General features: G+C 52.6%; 2 non-coding genes across 2 annotated transcripts; one reads left to right on the top strand and one right to left on the bottom strand.

Annotated features, from left to right (window-relative positions):
• Positions 1 to 442: 442 nt before the first annotated feature.
• TRNAQ-CUG (transfer RNA glutamine (anticodon CUG)) lies at positions 443 to 514 on the top strand. The gene has a single exon. It is a non-coding gene; the product is annotated as a tRNA-Gln (tRNA).
• Positions 515 to 6,742: 6,228 nt separating this feature from the next.
• On the bottom strand, positions 6,743 to 6,906 carry LOC147917982 (U1 spliceosomal RNA). The gene has a single exon (XR_015549308.1). It is a non-coding gene; the product is annotated as a U1 spliceosomal RNA (small nuclear RNA).
• Positions 6,907 to 7,331: the final 425 nt, after the last annotated feature.

Below are 7,331 nucleotides of genomic sequence, written 5' to 3' on the forward strand. Positions count from 1 at the left end.
TACTATGTGGCCAAGGGACCCAGGAAGTCACAAGTCCTGCCCTGAGGACTTCTCTGCCCTCTCTGGGCAATGGGAAAAGTGTGAAGGCAACGAAAAGGAAAGTAAGGCTATTATTTGCAGAAATTTCACCTCAGGACAGGAGATTCTGGTAAACTGGGGCAGAATACGTGGTTTACGAGGGAGGCTTCAACGGCTCTTCCCTGGCCCTAAGCGCAAGAGTGGATTTGCCCTCATTTTCTGAGCTGGAAGTGAAGTGACAAGAAGTCAATCCAAGGAGAGGGGCCGAGAGGAAGCAAGACGGTCGACCACCCACGCAGGTCAACCGTACTCGTCTCGTCGGATGAGTGGAAGAAATGTCTTGGGATTGTCGGCAGGAACTAGGGACGCTGAATGAGCGCTGATCCACCCACTGTGGGGAGCCGCAAGGGGCGGTCCCCGTGCGGGTTCCATGGTGTAATGGTGAGCACTCTGGACTCTGAATCCAGCGATCCGAGTTCAAATCTCGGTGGGACCTTGGCCTTCCCTTTAGGACGACGGCCGTTTTTTACTCTTCAAACGAGGTGTGGCGCCCCCCTCGCGTCCTGCTGTCGGGAGAGGAAGGGTCTGGTCCCGGGAAGGCAGCCCCGCGGGCCCCGCGCTGCTCCGGTCGCGCCTCCCTTCTGCTCCCGCCGCCGGCCGCGCCTCGCCTCCGTGTCCCCCGCGCTCTCCCGTCTCCTCCTCGGGAGTCGGGGTCCTGGACACCGGGTTCTGCGAGGGGCCGGGTCCACAGGGACAGGGCAGGCGTATCGGGTGACCGAGCCTGCGGTGCCCCCGCTGGCCCCGTGCAGCTCTGCACGGCGCCGGGCCTCGGGGGCCCCGGCCCCGCCGCCAAGGGGCCCGGCGACCGAGCCAGTGCCACCCCCTCCTGGGGGTCACCCTCGGGCCTCGGGGAGGGGGGGCAAAAGGCAGAGGCGGCGTCCACTCCGTCCCGCACCACGAGGGGTCTTCGCACGGCCCGTCTGGTCGCCGGACCCGTCGTCTCCGGGAGAGGAAGAGTCCGCGGGAGGCGCTGTGAGGCGGCGGCGGCGGGCGCGGCCATTGGCGATGGTGACTGAGTCCTGGGGTCGGCGGTTCGAGACCTGAGTTGGAAGCTCTGTAATTTATTTAAACGGCCTATTTCAGTCAGAATTTTCATTTATTCTAGCCTAACTGACTGAGATTTCGGTCAGAATTTCTAGCTCCTAAGTCTCCATTGGACGCTCAAGGCCGCCGTCACACTCGACTTCGGAACCTGACTCCAGGGACTCTCCTCCTTCCGTCCCCGGCTCCGCGGGAACCAGGACTCCGCGCCCGGGATCCCCGCGCCCGTGGAGACCAGGGCTCCCTGGCCCGCGGCCGAAGGTCAGCCGAGCCGGAGCAGCTCCGAGCCCCGGGCCCGCGGGCTCCCCTCCGTCCCGCCGCGCCTCGGCTCCGCGGGGAAGACGCCCGAGCCCTCCCGCTCGGTGGGGACGCGCGGGGCAGGGCGACGACGGGCCTGCTCGGCGAGCCACGGCGCTCTCCTCCGGGCGCTGCGGGGCGTCTCCGCGTTTCTGTTCTGGAACTTTCGGCGGTGACAAGGGACGGGAAACCGTGGCCGTCTGTTGGAGGCTCCACTTCGGAGGACGTGAAAAGAAAGAGGCGTGGGGCCGCGCACGAGAGCCGAGGAAGGGCGAGAGGCAGGGCAGGGCGGAGAATGGCCCAGAAGAAGGGAGAAAGCAGGGCATGGGCGGGAGAGGAGCCGGGCGACCCCAGCAGCGGCATCGGTCGCTGGGTTTGGGCGACGGCCGCCCCTCGGTCTGGAGCGGGGCCGCCCCGTCCCGATCCGCCCGCGACGCCGGCTCCGCCGGAAATCGCCAAGCTGCTGGCTGGCCCGTGTGCTCGCCGAGTTTCCTTGCCCGGTGGGGTCCGGAGGGGTGAGCAGGGCCAGGTCGGTTTGCACGTGGGCGGAAGCCGAGTCAGGGGCCTCGCCGGCTCCCGCGGAGATGAGCGGCGGGTAGGGAAAGGCGCCAGCTCCTTTTCCCTTTGCGGGCCGGTCTGCAGGGCCTGGGGTGGAAGACTTGAAAACCCAGCGGCGACAGGATTGATTTAGAGACAAGGAGATAAACAGCCAAATAGTTGGTTACGGTAATTGGAAGTGGTTATCCCTGGAGAGAGGAAATGTGAGAGGGGATTGGGGGCTACTGTTTTCCATAACAAGCTTTTGGGCATATGTAACTTTGATAAAAATTTATACTAAATAAAAAATAATAATTTCTTTCTACCTATGATCTTTTTAAAGTGCGTCTTTGGTATTTTGAATTTAAATTTTTATGTAGCCGTATGTATCACCCTAAAGATCCTGGGTTTTGTGTCATGTGTAGAAATGTCTTCCACCATAAAACTATAAATTTTTATTGGGGGCAGTGTTGACGTAAGGAGTTGGATCATCATTCCCCTTTTAATGAGCTGAAGAGATGAGCTAATAAACTTCCAGATCCTCCCCACCCAGGAGATTCCAGCTGGAAGGAGAAGATTACTTCACTCTCCCTAGGAGGGTCCACAGCCACTGAAAAGTATCACTGATGTAACTTAAAATCAGTTTCATCACACCAAGTCTTGATGCAGTGTCACTCCCAAAATACAAGAGCTAGTGCTCAGTGACTATATATATGCAAAGTGCCATGTGCCAGGCATGTCTAGAAGCGTTACACGTAGTTTACTCATTTAATCCTTACAACAGGCCTATATCGTATTATCACCCTCATTTTATGTATGAGAAAACTGAGACAGGGAAAGGTTAAGTAACCTGCCCAGTCACTCAGGCCACTGAGCGGTATTTGAAAGCGGGAATTTGAGCCCAAGGCAGCCTGGCCCCAGAAGACATGCTCAGAACCACTGTGTTTATACTGCTCCTAATAAAAGAGAATCACAAATGGTAAAAATGCTTGACAAGAAATTTAAGTCTGTATATTTCTTTTGGGAAAACCAAACACTGAGGAGGAATCATGTAACAGGCATACAACTGTCCTAAAGATCCTCATGACCCATCTGCCTCCCAAACATCCTCCATATCCCAACAGCTGCTCCCCCCAAATCTTCAACTTAAACACAGTTCCTGCCGGAACTGGGTTTTTCTTCCCCTTTACCTTTCCTCTCACCTACCCCACACCTCTTCCATATCTATTCTGTTCTTTTCCTTCCTTCACTTTTTAAATTTAAAAATATGAAAAATACCTAAAGAAGAAGATAAGCAGTCACCTGCAATTAACAAGGAGTCCCCTGGACTAACTAGTTAATGTCTTTACGTATTTTTCTTCAAATCTATTTTTTATGTTAGTCTATTTTTTTTCAAAAATTATACCTGCTTATTATACAAAACTCAAATGCTACAGAAAATACAAAATGTGTAAAATTTTGAAACATCTTAAATTCAAAAATAACTTTTGTTAACATTAGGTAAATATTGATGGAGTCATTTTTGGTATAACTACAGAGAGAAGACTATACATAAATATGCTTTTATAAAATTGAGCTCTTATAGATTCTATTTTTTTATTTAAAATTATTCAATTTAATAGTGCAGGAATTTGAAGGAAAAGATACAAAAACAAAAATGAAGGAATTGAACTTCCAATCAAAGTGTTCACCACAAGAGAGATACTTTTCTAAAAGAACACTCCAAGGCCAATAATAATGATGATTATTATTGCTAAATTAAAGTAAGACATTAAAATTTGGAATGATTTTTCTTATTACTTTTTTAAAATCATATTTCCTAGGGTGTAATTGGTAAATAATACAACGCATCCATTTCAAGTTCAATGACTTTTGACAAATGGGTGCACCCATGTAACCACTACCCTGTTCAAGAAGAAGGAACGTTTCCATGACTCCAGAGTGTCCTCTTGTCCCGCTTTGCAGTCAATCCCCCCACCACTCCCTGTCCCAGGCAGTCAATGATCTAGTGCCACAATTATATTCATGCACCTCTTGGTGGACCTTTGAATTGTTTCCAGTTTGGGGACTGTTATAAACAAAGCTGGTATGAACGAGTCCCCTTTGTGGGCATGTGTTTTACAAATTCCATTTTAAATTTTTTATTCTTTAACGCCAACTTATTTTGTGAATGGATGTTACATTCACATATACAAAATTCGCTCAAATGTTACAAAGGCCTGAAGCAGCAGTCCACACACTTTTCTTTATATTTCCTAACTAAGGGGGAGAAAACTTATCTTGGAGAGTTTCCCATCGGGACACGCTTGGTATAAGCCACACACATACACTATGCTAGGTGGATCATTAGATTATCCGTTTAAACTATTTTGAAACCGAAGGAGCTTGGCCCAAGGTCAAACGAAAGGCAAGAGGCGGCGCCAGGACTGGAAGGGAGGCCTCCCAGAGGTCGCACCCCTAACCACAGGCTGAACTGAATCCTAACGTCTTTGTAATAACCGCGGTGTGTCTGATAGGCCTGGAAACCAATATCCAAGCAGTTTCTGGTCACAGTGCTGGTCTGGTCCGCTCCTTTTGGTCAGAAGCTCCTCGATCAGGGATCCGGAGCATAACAGGGCTGACAGCCTCAAGACTGAGGAAATCCGTTGAACACTCTAAACACCCACGTTTTCTCATCAGTAAGGCACTGAAAGTTGGCTTCGGTCTTGGTTCGGATAATTTATGTTTGAGCAAGGGGACCTCCCGCTACTGGGGAGAAGAGAAGTTCACGGCTCTTCTTCATCAAACTAGATAAGTCCGTAGGACGTAGGACCTTTCCTTTCAATGTCCTGAATACTCGATCGGCATCCTGTGCTGCTTAGTCGGTTTTCTCCGGACCTGCCCTTGTGTACCACCCGCACCCCACCGCCACCGCCACCGCCACCGCCACCGCCACCGCCAGCCCCAGCCCCGCGCGGGTCTCGGTAGCTTCTGGGGCCGAGCGGATCTATGAGCGCCGTCCCCGAGGTAGCCACGAGGGGGCGCGATAGTCCTTCCCGCCGCGGTCCCGCCTTTTCCGTTTGGCCAGGTAGTTTCTATTTGCCGGGACGTTGTGGATCAGAAGCGAGAGTGAGCGAGGTAAGAGAACAAACACATCTTGGGAAAGAGGTTAGCAAAACGCCCACAGCTGCCAACACTGGATCTGGGGTTTTCTTCTAAATTGTAGTTCGATTGTTGCCGAACACAAAACACAGGTTCGTTTACCTGCCGCACAAGAGGGCCAATAACCGGAACGCCAGGCTTGTGGCCAGGCAAGAGGTTCACTATGGAAAGGCAGCCAGAGGAGGAGATGGGAGTTAAAACTGAGCTCCACCTCTTGGAAGGGAAAAAGGTAGGGGTTTTCATCTGGGGCTTTAGGTAGGGGAGGGGGAGCATGTGCTGGGGTTTTAGGCAGGGGAAGAGGAGTATATGGCCTTGCTGGTTGGCGCCTTCCCATCAGCCTGTGTTTGGCCTTGAAGACTGAATTTCTTTTCCCTTGACTGTTTTGGATTTTTCATGTTCAGGCTGCGTTTGGCCTTGTGAGGCGGAATCTTGATGTCTGGACCTTGACTTTCTGGGAAAGACAGCTCACTCACACACTAAGGAGGGACAGAAAGACCTGGTTAGTTTTGAACAACAGCTGATTATGCTGAGTATGCACAGCTGCAGTTAGCAAAGCTTATCTCAAAGGTGTTTTTTTCCTCTTCTTCTAGCCCAGGGAAGATTTTTCAGCTTCTTCCTTCTCGATTTCACACTATCCCGGCACTTTTCGTATAGGGAAAAAAAAACAAGTTGCTTCTGACAGTGTGGGTCCTGGTGGTGGTGGTGGTGGGGTATTTACTATTCTGACTGCCATTTGAGGAGAAGGGATACTAAGGAAGCTTCCTAATTTGCCAGGCTACTGAAGCACGGCAGGTGCAAATTGGAGGCTGAGAGCTCACTCCTGTCGTCTGCCTGTGGAGGTAACAAAAGAGGGCCTGAGAGAAGAGGTAGGGGAAAGAGGAAGCTGGAGGCAGAAGTATGAAGAGGCTGCTTTGGGGTGGGAAGGATGGGTGGGGTGGTATCTAGGGAATTGGCTAGCAATGGCCCTGAGGTGTGGAAGCGAGACATCAAGCAAGGCAGCTGACACTCAAGTACGCAAGTCAGAGGAAAGATTCGATATTTCAAGGGCAGGAGATGGGTAGGAAGGCTGCCTAGTTGCAGCCTCTGGCAAGATGGGCAGATGAGAAACTGGTCACGGCTCCTCCCAAGACTTCCTGCGGTACGTTCCTGGGAGGATCACAGGCATCCTGGCAAGACTCAGGTCCGACTGCGGTTCTGACCTGCGTGCCCTATCCGTACAAGATGTCCCGGGCACCAGGGCGGAGCCGTTTCCCCACGCAAGATAAGCGTGTTATGTTTTCAACTGAACGAGGAGGGGAGAACACTTAGAACAGTTATAAGTAGTTTTTGTCTCACACCAATGAGGTGAGTGAGTGCGCACCACCGCACCCCAGCACTCCTAGGAACTCTGCCAATGTTCCCGTGAAGGTTAGGGTGTGAGAGCAAGGCGTCGTGGAAAAGCTGCCCTATCCTAGATAGGGTTCACTGGAACTGAAAAGCGCATAGCGACTGCTGGACAGACACGCAGGCTATAAGTTTCTTCCGTACACGGTGCTCTGTAAACCCTTGGAAGCGTACACGGTGCTCTGTAAACCCTTGGAAGCGCGGGCGCACATGGGGTAAATACACCTAACACCACTCTGTCTGTTTTCTGCACAGTGAAAAAAACCAGGGGAAAGCGCGAACGCAGTCCCCCACTACCACAAATTATGCAGTCGAGTTTCCCACATTTGGGGAAATCGCAGGGGTCAGCACATCCGGAGTGCAATGGATAAGCCTCGCCCTGGGAAAACCACCTTCGTGATCATGGTGTCTCCCCTGCCAGGTAAGTATGAGAAGTGCCCCCGCCGCCCCGCTGCAGCCTCAGGTGCCTTGCACTGTACACACACGGTCACTCTGCTCCCCGAACCCCCGAGCCTCCCTAGCCCTTCCACACAGCTAGCACACGCAATTTCAAGCAACAGCCCTGGACTCGCTCCCACAGCACGGGAGATCATATCGTGTTTAAGCAGCAGATGCCGAACCAGCAGCCCCTGCGCTGCCATATCTACATAGGACACGCCCTGTCAGTGACGTCACGGCAGTAGCCCTTCCCTCCAGAGCGCGCCCCGCCCTCGTCCGCTCCTCCCTCCTCCCGTGACCTCCAGCCGGTGAATCCCCGAGCCCGCGGCCTTTGGGGACAGTGACGTCGGCCTCTCCCTCCTTCCCTGCCACCCCCCCCACTCCTTGGGGCGGCGCGCGAGGTTTCTTAATCCTTG

The sequence above is a fragment of the Ceratotherium simum genome, chromosome 2, assembly GCF_057802395.1.
Source record: "Ceratotherium simum simum isolate JZ-2026a chromosome 2, ASM5780239v1, whole genome shotgun sequence".
Classification (NCBI taxonomy): domain Eukaryota; kingdom Metazoa; phylum Chordata; class Mammalia; order Perissodactyla; family Rhinocerotidae; genus Ceratotherium; species Ceratotherium simum.